The 13515-nt window shown below is 47.5% G+C and overlaps 1 pseudogene; it reads right to left on the reverse strand.

Moving 5' to 3' along the window:
- The window catches only part of LOC104715055, a 20140-nt pseudogene continuing 8595 nt past the window's right edge, over nucleotides 1971-13515 (reverse strand).

The following is a 13515-nucleotide window of genomic DNA, read 5'->3' on the forward strand; positions in this document are numbered from 1 at the left end:
AAGGCGCTTGATGTTTTTACCGCATAGATGACATTTTGGGCCGGTGTGATCAGGAACCCCGGTCATGAGAAGCTTGAGACAATGTCCAACATGAGAAGGGTGGTCGCATATCTCTGGTGTGTTCAACACAAATGCACATTTGGAGTGGATATTAAACTTGCATTCGCCGCATAAGTAGCGAACATCGTGCAATCGATCGCAAGCTTCGCATTCCAAACGATCACCATTGTAAAAGTAGGATACACGATGCTCTCTTGTGTCCTTGTAAGCTGGAACTCATGAGTCATGACGGTTGCGGTTAGGAGAGTATGCAATTAATGTTTGTGTAATAGTACTTTACCCGACTTCAGTTTAGTGTGTAATAAAAAATGGATCAATATAGTTGTTCCTCTGTACACTCGATCTAATTATAATATACGTTGACGAATCTATAGTAATACAATACAACGAGTGTGCAACAGTGCAAGTCGTTAGTCTTTGTTTAGTTTAATTTCGATTGTCCCGTTCAGGTTGTCTGCCATGTTAGTTACTTGACATCTTTTATTTTCTTATTTTGCCTTTTTTTATTTAACTCTCAATAAGCAAGTATTCATATTTTATTGAATCAATCGAGATCAACGAAGGAAGAAGTCAAAAAGTTCACTGAGCCGACGATGATGCCTTGGAAATTAATATAAAAAAAATCATTCAAGTGGGTTTCGTTCAGTCCTCTCTTGTTTCTTATCATAAAAATATTTTATACTATATATGAAATCAATGCAATGACAAGAAATTTAGAAATAAATGTGAATATTGAGATAATTGGTTTTGATTGGTCATTTAAAAGTTTAGGTGGATGGTATAGCCGTATAAGGAGCATTCGCGAATCCATGTTGTGGATTGTGGGTGCAGTACTTATACCACCAGTAAAATAGAAATAGTCAATATTGTTACACTAAACAAAATAAATCTAGTGGCTAAATGGTTAGAGATCCACAAGTAAGATACTCAAAGTAAAGGGTTTGATTCCTATGTACAACAATTTGCCTCCCCAAACTTATTTTGCATCAAGATAACTTCTACTTTTATATATAGAATAGACTATATATCTTTTCTTTTTCTTTTTTAAATTATCTTTATTACAGCTAGAACAAGTGCATTTTGAACGGAATAAGAAGACTTCCAATCTTGGAGATTATAGACTAAACAAGATCGTTGTGTTATCGTAGCTAGGCTACACCAACTTATGTGAATGTATGAGTGTTAACTTCACGTATACCATGAATATTTGTATTAATTGTTGTGTTGTTGATTGATACAAAAAAAAAAAAAAAATCAAAGAATGATGTTGTAGGCTAACATACGTAGGAAACACCATATATAGAAGGGATCGTGCCAGAGCCAAAGCTCCATCGAGGCTCGGAAACATACACATGATCGCAGGATGCCAGGATATGATCATCATGTTATAGTTGTCAGGTAATGTAAAATGTAGGTAGACAAAGAATTTTCGTGAGTAGTGACAACAGCAATCAATTCAAGCTCATAAAACACATAAAAAATTACTTTCAAACACGGACGTTAACTACCACCTCATCAGTGTAAGTACAAAAGTTCCACTGAGTTACAAAAACTAGAATAGTGATGTTGGAAAGGTTGGTTTAGGTACTTATGTTGATGCCACGAGTCTGATCAGTTTCCACTCAATGATATATATTTTGAATCTTACATAAAACAAAAGAATGAAGGTGTAGGCTACAGTCAGCATGCAGAAAGACACTATTTGAAAAGATAAAAGATTGTGATAAGTTGCATAAACAAGTTTCATGAAAACATAGGAGAAGACAAAACAGGAAGCAAAGTGGAATCGTAACTCCTACAAATACAATCAAGGAAAATATAAAAGAGTGGAGAGATGGCTGCTTAAATATTAGGAGAAGAAAACATAAATCGTAAACTTCATGTATTTCCGATTTAGAAATTTGGTCCGGTTAGATGTTCTCCGTTGTGGTTTTGATTGGTGGTTTCGCGACTCCATCAATAGTATCCTGATACCCACGGAGGACATCTGAACTTAACTTCGTAGTGCCTCTTACTGGATGGAGTTACGCAACAAAAATAAGAACAAAAAAAAACGTCTTTTCTCTCCTTGAGAATGAAGGGACCTGGGCAACGACAACGACACGTGTTGCAAAGCGGCCGTGAAGAGCTATTATTAGCCACCAATTTATTAGTGACTTCGACCTTTTCACCTGGTTTGGCGTATCTGATATCCCCAACTACACAAAAATCATGTAAAGTGACTCCACAGTCTTTACAAGTGTAGAACCAAGTCTTAGGATTTGTTTCTCTTTCGCAAATATCACACCAGTACTTACCACTTGCCTTTTCATCACCATAACATAGAGTAAGTGGATGATCATCATACCTTGGAAGCGTTACTGTAGAAACTGGTGTTTTACACAATGAATTTGTTTAAAGGAGAAACAAATTCAGTAACAATCTTTTGAAGAATTCGAATCAAAGTAAACAAGCAAAGAGGAAATGAAATCTCTTGAGAAACAAGTTAGGTTTTGCTCAAGAACAAAGAGGAATTAGAGTTTTTGTATTAAATGTTGGATGATCCTACAATGAGAGGATTGCCCTCTATTTATAGGTTTTCGAAGATCTACTGAATATATTAGAAGATACACTGAATATATTGACTTTCCTAATTATAGGCGAACTGATTAGGAAAGTCCTTCCTTTTTTTGCTAGGTCAGCCGCAGGGCGAGTTGAAGTGCCGGTTCGTCACCTCGGCAATGGGCTTCGCGGTGTTATTGGGCCTTCAGAGATGAAGTCCAAACTTAGCTCGAGCTCCCGGTTTAGATAACCGGTTCCTTTAACGGGTTTAGATCGGTATGTTGGGGGTGCTAATTCCCGAACCAACAATTAGTCCCCCCCTCAGTTCGGTACATTCAGAAGTTAATTCGAATGGCCGGACTTTAAGAGAGAATATCCGATTTAATCCGTAAAGAGATCTGAATCTAATCTCCTTGATCGTCGCGCCGCTTCGCCATCCTCTAGTCGGGTGACACGTATCCGATGCGTCGCATATGTCAGTTCGGAAGCTGAAGCATCGCGTAGGTTAGATAGGCAATTATGACTCCGCGTAGGGTTGCCGCCCACTTCCTTCTATAAATACTCGATATCCACCGATTTTTCTCACTTTTCGCCGCATCGTCAAAGGTAATTACTTTGCTCTCTCTCTCTCTTCGCCCTTAATTACTTTGTTGTTTATCAATTTTTCTACACTCTTCGCCGATCTGCACTGTTCTTCACCTCGGCCATGGTTTCCTCGTCGGCTACCACAAGCAAACCATTGATCTGCAAGAATTCCAACAGGGAACCTCTGAACGCCGTTAGATCGGTCCAAGGCGAGATGCCGAATAGACCAGACGAGGCCGAATGTTCCTCAAGGCTCAGATCCAACGAGATTCTGATCCCTTCTTTGATCGATGAAGAGGATCGCGAAGGTCACGGAAACACTGCACCAATCTCCGATCTCCCACCTGACAACTCGAATGGTGAAACAGTCCGACTTGCTCCTGATGACGTCATGATCAATGACATCCTTCCTCTCTGAGATCACCGAGGTGAAATTGGGGGCGAGAAGACGACCAGCACCACTGAATCGGTACGCACACTGTTAAATTCATGTGGCCTGTCCAATTCTGGTGTCCATGTTATTATTCCCGGAGATCACCAGCGTCCATGGAATCCGCCTCTCGGGTATATTTGCTTATATGGGGGATTCTTCTCCCAATGTCGGTTGTGGTTCCCTCTTCCTAATTTGCTCACCCAATACGCTCATCGCCGTAAAATTCCGATATGCCAACTTACCCCAGGAAGTATCTGCAACTTCGTCGCTGCCCTCACAATCGCGGACGAAGCTGAGGTTTTTCTCGGAATCGAATACTTTGAACAGCTGACAAATTTTAAGAATAGCCAGGGTAGCAAATTGTGGATGGTTAACACGAAGCCAGCTCATAACTTCCTTCCGGGGGAAAAAGTCAGTAACTTCAAGAAGTTGAGAGCTTGCTATTTCTTTGTCCGAGTTGATGACCGCTCTTTTGAAAATCCGATATACGGCCGCCGAAGAGTGTGGAACGATTCGCCAGGTATCATCTCGTTCCTTATTTCGCTCAATCGGACAATCTTGTTCTGACCTGATTTTGAATTTTGATGTGTTTTACAGCTCGCCCTTCTTCAGCTCGGGGACTATCTTCCAGATTTGAACACGTTAAGGATTCTCTTTTCGGTGTAGCAGACCGTAGCTAGAATCAAATCTCTTGACGTCGCGTGGAAGCAGCAATGGTTAAGGCGAGAACGCAGTTCGCCAGTTTCGCAAGCTCATTGGGTCAAACTTCCGAGGTCCCACCGACCATAATTGTCGCCGCCAAGATGCTCCGATCTGTGAATCCACACGAGGAACAAATCGCAGACCCCGAATCGGAGCAAGCGGGGAATGAATTCATCGATATTGAGGACGGTGACGAGCTCCCGGCTCCTGATCTTGAGGGCGAAAACGTAGCTCCCAATGATTCATCTCCTCCTCCACCGACTGAACCTATCATCCCAGTGCAGCTCGCCTCTGAACCGAGTAGCGGCTCCAAAAAGAAGAAGTCCAAAAAGGATAACGGCAAAGACAAAAGCAAGGAGAAAGGCAAGGGAAAAGGCTCCGCCTAGGGGACAGGTCGGAAACGTTCTGCGCAAGAGGCCGGACTCGAATCCTCTGACCGCTTCCGAGTTGAACGGGTTACTGGTCGATATGATCAATTTCACTTCGACTACTTTGAGGAGACGCCTCTTGTATGCAACAAAGAAGCCGCCGGGGAGTTGTGCAGGCAACTTATGGTGTCTTCAGTCATGCTACCGCCGTTTGACGAAATGGAATTCAGAGACCAATACGTCCAAGCCGCTCAGTCCGCCCTTCAGGTTCGAATCGCATCGCCCTTTTCATTTTTCTGTTTGCAAACCTAGATTCTCATTTTGCTCTATTTTGAAATGCAGACCGCCGCCTACATGTCTACACTCACTCTTATGTACGATAGGCGGGTCAAATCGATGGCATCTACAGAGGCCGATTTCGACAAAATAAAAGAATGCTTGGAGAATCTCTGAGAAGCGGACAGGTCGAAGAATGAGAGGATCAAGGAGCTGAAGGATCTTCTTGCGAATAAAAAACAAGACTGCAAAAACCTGGAGGAAAGGGTTGCCGAGCTGGAATCACAAGAAAAAGTTCTAGGGGAAGAGAAGGCCGAACTGACGAGGCAGTTCGATGATCTTGGGGCAAAGCTCGAGTCGGAGATGAGACGACTTCGCCTAGATCGCCAAGCCAAGGTCGAAGGTACCATGAGGAAAGCGCAGCGCCGTCTTAACAAGGTAAAGGACTACCTGCGTGAGCAGGAGATGGCCCGTCCGAAGGAAGATGTTCTCAACCAGGCAAGCGGGTTCGAGGAGATTATGGATTATCTTCTGGAGAACGGAGCATCCATTCCCGACAACCTGATTGATGAGATCAAGGAAAAGCGAGAGGTCGCTAAGAATGAGGTGGAGGCGCTGGATCTCTTAGAGGTCGGAGAAGGCGATCTCAACATGTCTCCAGACAAGCTCGGCTTTGGATTACTTCAGTCCGGGGCTGCAGCTCCAGACTCCGTTCGACATCCGTACGGTTCCAACGCCGCGCTTTTCCAAGCCAATCTGACTGATCCTCCAGAACTTTGATTGTAGCCTCTTGACTGCGTCTTCTGGGAACGTTTGCTGTGTTCCTTTTTATTTTCCTGTTTAAGATTTTGTGATATTGCTACCTATTTTGCGGCCGACTCCTGTTTTTTAGAAATTTCCCTTTTACACTTGCATGGAATATCTCCTTTTTGTTAGATAATGAAAATGGTAACCTCGCAATTTCGAAATTGGAAATTTTTCTTCTAGGATTAGTATAAATATGGTTGCTCCACGCTTGATTTCACCGTAACTTTTACGAAACATTTCAAGATGCCGAGTTACGTTGGTAGTACTGATTCTTTAGTCGAGGTTGGGAACAATGTCCCGACGTTTTCAAACTCGGAAGCCATTGAGCGAGGGATGCCCTTTTACCCGAATACCCGAGCTCCCTGGATGCTAATGTTTTGTGTTAGTCCGGAGAAGAGATTGGAATTAGAGACCTTCCTCTCTCGCATCGCAGAACGCCATTCCGAGTACCGTGGTCGATTTGCCGCAATAGAGCAGACGCGAAGTGAACTGCTTTTCAAACTTAAACTGCTTGAATCCCACCCAAGGTTCTGGATCGAAAACGGTCTGGACAGAGTGGCAGACATGCCGTGGTGCTTGATCGACTACTGCAATGAGTGCTATCATTCGGCGAACTCGATTCCAAGCGAACAGAGTTTTTCTCTGAGTGGCGAGTTCATGCCTTCCGAGGTGAAGACGTTCTATATGAGCCGACGTGCCAACAACATTGAAGCTGCTGCTGCTCATGCCTTCGTTCGTTAGGTAGCATCTCCTAACTTTGTCTATGCAAATTTGTTAAAAAATTCGAATCCGTGCATCGCGAACAATGCCACAAGCTGTACTATCACCGCATGAAAAAGAACGAAATTGATGACCGCCTGGCGGTACTGGATGCCGAGATCACCACCTTAAGGGCGAAGAGAGGAAGAACCATCGCTCGTCTGGACGAGGCCGAACAGAAGATCAGGGCATTGGAGTCGCATCTTGCTGAATGGGAGAAAACGGGACTTCAGCTCCTATGGCCTATGCCGAAGCGTCTTAAAGCGGATACCCAGAAGATCGCCGCCGAGCTTGATCTGGATGGTTGATATGCTTTGGCGATCTGATCCTCTCGTTATGCTTTATTATTTTTAATTCTCCGTCGAACTAGTCCTGTTCAAACAATTTATTCTTGCAATATCGTTTTTTAGTTTGGAAATTCACCTCAGGCGAGACGTCTCCTGGCTTACACTGAATAATCTTTTGTGAGGGCAATTTTAGCCCAAACATAAGTGTGCTCTTTAAACAAAGGGCGAGGTATGATGCCTCGGCTTACCCTCTTTGCCCCAGTTCGGAAAGCGAAAAGCAAAATTTATAACTCTGGGATCGGCTTACATTCGTCCGAGCTGGAACTTACGAAGCAATTCAAAAGAATTCTCTGAGTTCGGTTTATCTCTCGTCAAGGAGTTATCGAGACAATTCTAAAAGAATTCTCTGGGCTCGATGCACCTCGCATTGGAGACATATAATCGAAACAATTCCAAAAGAATTCTCTGGGTTCGATTTATCTCACGTTGGAGAGTAGGTCGATCATCTGGCCAAGATATCGAGTAGTTCGGTTCCGAACCGAGTAGACGTAGTAGTCTGTTTTTTTTTTTTGCTCATTCCCGAGGCATAACCGTTGCATTTAATACGGATGCGGTTTTACAATGCAATCTAATTGGTGGAAAAATTTCGGGACGCAGCATTTAGCTCTCCCTTTCCCCCTGTAAATAGGTGAAGAGGAGGATGACTGAGCATCTCACATCCAAACTTCAGAAAGATTAACTGCAAAGCATGCCTATCACAACTCGATCCGCATGGTTGAGGCGAGCTCGAGAGCTGACTGCCGCCGGGGTCAGCGGATTCGACCCGGAAGCGTCGAATATCGCTCTTCCCATAGAAGAGGCGGCTCTGCACCCATCCCACGAACTTGTCGCAGAAACTGAGGAGGATCCACTGCAAAGAGAAATTCGCATCTACCGAGCTCGCTGTCAGCGGATGAGTTTGTATATCAAGGCGTTTTGTCTGAAATACGATCTCATCTACCAGCTCTGCCGTCTGGAAGGAACCATCTCGGTTCTTGACGATCTCATCGCCAGTGGCTTCTATCTGGCGAATTGGCGCATGACCCGGCTACTTGCCGACCGTGACCGATGTGAGGGGGAGATCGCCAGGACCTTGTTACCCGATCTGCCGGAGGGTGACTACGAGCCGCTAGGCGAATCGGAGAATCTGCATGTTGCGGAAATCCCGATTTACAGGGGTTGTATAGAAAGGTTGCGGCGCTACATCCTTCACCTGGAAGCCACAGATCACCATTTTCGAGAGAGTCATACCGTGGAAGTTCCATGCGCGTTCCTCGAAGAAATGGCGGATAGGGGGGCAGAAGTGGCAGCAGGCCGGCTAGAAGAACTGAGGCGGGAGCGTCGACGTTGGCGGACATATCTGGAAGGTATAGCCGTCGAGGAGCCTTTGGAGTCTGACCTCTCGAGCTCTGCGCCTGTGAATCGCCGAAGACGTTGAGATCACAGGAGGGGGTCACACTTCGCATCTGCTTCCCGAGACTACAAGACCTATCCTAGCATTAAATCGGCACCTTCTATTGCTTTTAGCTTTTTTTTTTATCATCTTTCTTAGGTGGGCGATATGCCGATGTCGAATACTCCTTGTATGTGACGAGATCAAAATAACAAGTTCTTTCGGAATAAAAGAAATCTTATTATTTTTCTAGCTGTGCCCTCGAAATCTTTTAAAAGAAATCAAGGGCTGCCTACGTACCCAAAATTTGGGATCAAGCCAGTCGTAGTTCATAGTATACATACTTTCAAAAACTGAATCTGATCAAATGATCTAGTAGTAGTAACGTTTGAGGTGAGCCGCGTTCCAAGAGTTTTTGATCTGCTTGCCTTCCATGGTCAGGAGCTCGTAAACTCCCGGGCAAATTACCTTGGAAATGAGATACGGGCCTTCCCAGCGAGCACCGAGTTTGCCAGCGTTGATCTCCTTTGTGTTCTCATACACCTCACGTAGCACCAAGTCGCCCTTGTTGAATCGTCGTTGACGGACGGCCTTGTTGTAATACTTGGATGTGGCGTTATGGTAGTTCTGAATTTGGACGAGGACCTGATCGCGTAATTCTTCAGTGAAGTCAATGTTGTCGAGCAGCATGCTGTCGTTCAGCTCAGAATCGTCGACCAGCATAGCGCGGCGCAATGTTGGTACTCCAGCTTCGGCTGGGGCCAGAGCCTCGATGTCGTATGCTAACGAGAACGGAGATTGCCCGGTAGCTCGCCGTGGGGTGGTCCGGTAGGACCAAAGCACGCCGTCGAGTTGGTCTGCCCACGCTCCCTTTTTGAGCCCGAGACGTTTTTTCAATCCGTCTATGATGGTCTTGTTGGTTGCCTCGTTTTGGCCGTTTCCCTGGGGATAGCGGGGGGTCGAGGTGCTCAAACGTATCCCCCATTTGCCTAAGAAGCGTCTGGTGATGAGAGATGTGAACTTCGTTCCATTGTCTGTGACGATCTCATAAGGGAGCCCATGGCGGCAGATGATGTTCTTCCAGATGAAGTTGGTGGCGTCTAGTGACTGTATCTTGTTGAACGATTCTGCCTCCACCGACTTGGTAAAGTAATCAGTCAGGTTCAGAAGGAACTTCTTTGACCTCGACAGGGGTAGCGGGCCGACGAGATCCATCGCCCAACGCATGAAGGGATATGGCGCGGTGACGGTGTTTAGCAGCTCGGGAGGTACGTGTTTCATCTGTCCGTGGTGTTGACATGCTTCGCACTTCGCCGAAAATGCCTCACAGTTGTCGACCATGGTTGGCCAGTAATGTCCATCCTACTTTATTTTCAACGCGAGTGCACGCCCTCCGGAGTGGTTTCCGCCGTTACCTTCATGGACCTCCATCATTATTCGTTCTGCTTCCTCTCGATCGACACAGGTGAGAAGGACTCCGGATGAACTACGTCGGAAGAGGCTGCCTCTCATCATGGCGTAGTGCGCGCATCGAGCTTTCAAACGTCGAGCTTGCCAGTGATCCTTCGGGATCTTGCCATCCTCGATGTACTCTCTTATTTCGAGCTGCCAGTCGTCTGGGGGTTGTGCTATCTCCGCGGGATCCTGGACGGGTGGGTTGATATCCATTGGTTCTGCAGCGTCGCTGATGGCGTATGTTAAATCGGTATGATCGATGCTGGGAATTTCGATACTCTCGATTGGGATCGTTCGCCGCAACTCTGGGTCAGAACAATTCGCCAGGGCGGCGAGGGCGTCTGCTGACGCGTTCTCGCTTCTCAGAACTTTGATTAGTTCGAACGAGGCGAACTGTGCAGAGAGAGTCTGGAGTAACTGGCGATATGCCTCCATGCGCCCGTTCTTAGTGCCGTACTCCCCACTAAACTGGCTAACCACTAGCTGGGAGTCGCAGAAAACTTGGATGCTAGTTACCCCCATACCCTAGGCTAACCGTAGTCCAGCTAGGACGGCTTCGTACTCGGTCTCATTGTTTGATGCTTTGAAGCCGAGTTTTAATGCTTGCTCGAGAACTTCGCCTATTGGAGATCGGAGTATAATCCCGACGCCAGATCCTTGGTTGGAAGAGGAGCCGCCGGTGAACAACGTCCAGGGTTCCTCCTTAGGTATGGTTTCTTTGAGGTCGGGGGATAGTTCTGTGATGAAATCCGCTAGGACCTGTGACTTTAAGCTCGGGCGGGAACGATATTCAATATCGTATTCGCTTAGCTTGATTGCCCACTTTGCAATTCGCCCGGACTGAAGGGGGCTGTGAAGGACCGTCCGGAGCGGTTGGTCGGTTAGCACGACAATGGAGTGCGACTAGAAGTAAGGTCGTAGCTTCCGAGCGACAACAATCAAGGCGAGAGCGAGTTTCTCCAGGGTTGGGTAGCGTGTCTCCGCATCATTGAAGGCCTTGCTTGTGTAAAATATTGGTCGCTGATCGCCGCGATCATCTCGGACTAGCACCCCGCTTACTGCCGAGCTGGAAACGGAGACGTAGAGGTATAACGTCTCTCCTTCTTCGGGCTTCACGAGCACTGGCTGATTGGTCAGGTATTCCTTAAGTTGTCCGAAGGCAGCTTCGCAGGCGTCGTCCCAATGAAAATCTTTATTGCCCCGAAGAAGCTGATAAAATGGGAGACACTTGTCCTTCGATCGGGCGATGAAACGGTTCAGCGCGGCTACTCGACCTGTTAAGCGATGTACCTCTCGTTTGTTGGATGGCGATGGGAGTCCCAGCACTGCTTCGATCTGCTTTGCGTTTGCCTCGATTCCACGTTCTGTGACGATATATCCCAAGAATTCCCCCGAGGTCACCCCGAAGGTGCACTTGGTGGGATTTAACTTCATCTGGAATCGATCCAGGATGTCGAAGCATTCGGCGAGGTGCTGGATGTGCTATTCTGCTATAAGGGACTTGACAAACATATCGTCAATGTAGACTTCCATTGTTTTCCCTAACAGGTCGGCGAACATCGTGTTGACCAGGCGTTGGTAGGTCGCCCCCGCGTTTTTCAGGCCGAATGGCATCACCTTGTAGCAGTATGTCTCTTTATCTGTGATGAACGCATCCATGAACGAGAGGATTTGGTTACCTGCTGTGGCCTCCACGAGTCGGTCGATGTGAGGTAACGGGAAGCAGTCTTTCGGGCATGCCTTATTAAGGTCAGTGAAGTCTACGCAAACTCGCCATTTGCCGTTCATTTTCTTGACCACCACCGGATTGGCCAGCCAGTCGGGGTACTGTACTTCCATTATTTGATCGGCTTTCAGGAGTCGCTCGACTTCGTCTTGTACCGCCTTTGCTCGATCGGTGCCGAGACGCCATCGTTTCTGCCGAACTGGTTTAAAAGTGGGGTCGACATTTAGCTTATGGCAGGTGACTGACGGATCAATACCGACCATATCTTTAGTGGACCAGGCGAACGTCGAGGATCGCGATTTCAGAAATTCTACCAGCTCGGTCTTGAGTCCTTGATCGAGTTCGGCCCCAATTCTGACAGTTCGGGAGGGGTCTGCTCCGTCGATATTGACTTGTATGATTTGGCATCTTGTGGCCTTCGGCCGATCTCGCTCTGGGTTATGAGGATCGCCGGAGTGACCCTCACCCTGTAATTGCTATGCATCGTCCTTCCGCCTCTGGTTTTTCTCGAGAACGGAACAGGTCCTGGCCATCTTCTGATCGCCGTACAGCGTATATATTCCCGCAACCGTTGGGAACTTCAAGCAGAGATGATAGGTGGAAGGGACTGCCTGCATGGAGTAGATCCAAGGTGAGCCTAAGATGGCGTTGAGATTGGTGGGGCGTCTATGACCACAAATTTGGTTTTGCGTGTTACGCCACCAGCTTGGACTTGTAGCTTCACGCCGCCCATCGACATTTTGGCTACGCCATCGTACCCAGTCAGCGTTCTGCCTCCTGGTTTGATTTGCTCCGGTGTGACACCCATTTTCTCCAACGTCTGTGAGAACAAGACATTAACCGTGCTGCCGGTATCCACTAAGACTCGTTCTACGTCGAACTCGCCCATCCTGACTTCCACGACTAGAGGGTCGTTATGAGGGTGATGGATCCCCTTGGCGTCTTCAGCTGTGAACGCGATTGGGTCAGCACTTAGCGCATCCTCTTCGGAAATCGCCTGAACGTTACAGATCTGGCGCGCTCGCTTTTTTAGGGCTCGGACGGAGTCCGAGCATTCATCGGTCTGACCGATGATCATAGACATACCACCCCGAGGTGCCGCTTGATCGCTCTGCTGTCCTTTTTGACGCTTGGATGGTGCTGGGAGGAGGACTTCCGCTGGTGCCGGATTCTGCTGCTCGGCGGGAGGTGGCAGCTGCGGAGTATCTGGCGCATTATTGGATTGGTTGGTGCCCTTCTGACCTCGACCAGGGTTGGATCGCCCGAACCTTCCTCCTCGACCTCTTCCTCCGCGGCCGCCGCGAGAAGCTTTAGGTTGATAAACAGCTTTGATTTCGCCGGATAGGTACTTCTCAAATAAGTAATTGGACAAGTGCTTGCACTCGGCTGTTGAATGGCCACCGAACATATGGAAATCGCAGTAGAGCTCCTCTTGTGTGTCGGAAGAGGCGGTATTCTGTCCTTCATCCTCGGATATCGCGTTGACCACTCCGCGCTTGGGGTCCCTCGGGCCGTGATGCTTCCGGGGCTCATGATAGGTTTCCCGATTCTTTTCTTTAGCCGTGGCTGGGCGAGGAGGAGGGATCTTGTTGGCTCGTTTCTCCTCGTCTTCCTCAACGTAAGCGACGCGAGACCCTCGATGAAGGGCTTCGTCAAGGTCAGTGGCTTCTCTAATATTGAGGTCCACGTGCAGTCGGGAGCCAGGAATGAGGCCTTTCTTGAAGGCAGCGATGGCGACGTCCTCGGCGACTGTTACGGTGGCGTACTTTTGCTTGAATCGGGTGAGTTACTTCCGCAGGGGTTCGCCGGGATCTTGGACTATCTCCCATAGCTCGGCACTGGAAGCGCTGCGTTGTATGAATACCCGGTAATTCCGCAGGAAGGCTATCGACAGCTGTTCGAAACAGTCGATTATGTTCGGGGGGATATGGGAAAACCATGTTAGTGCGTTTCCTATCAGGCTGTCAACGAACAGTTGGCACTGGCCGGCGTCCTTTTGCTCCTCGGTGAACCTAGCCTTGGCGATGGTAGCCATTAACGAGGTCAGGTGCTGCACTGGATCCTTCGTTCCATCGTAAGTTGGA

The sequence above is a fragment of the Camelina sativa genome, chromosome 9, assembly GCF_000633955.1.
Source record: "Camelina sativa cultivar DH55 chromosome 9, Cs, whole genome shotgun sequence".
NCBI classification, from domain to species: domain Eukaryota; kingdom Viridiplantae; phylum Streptophyta; class Magnoliopsida; order Brassicales; family Brassicaceae; genus Camelina; species Camelina sativa.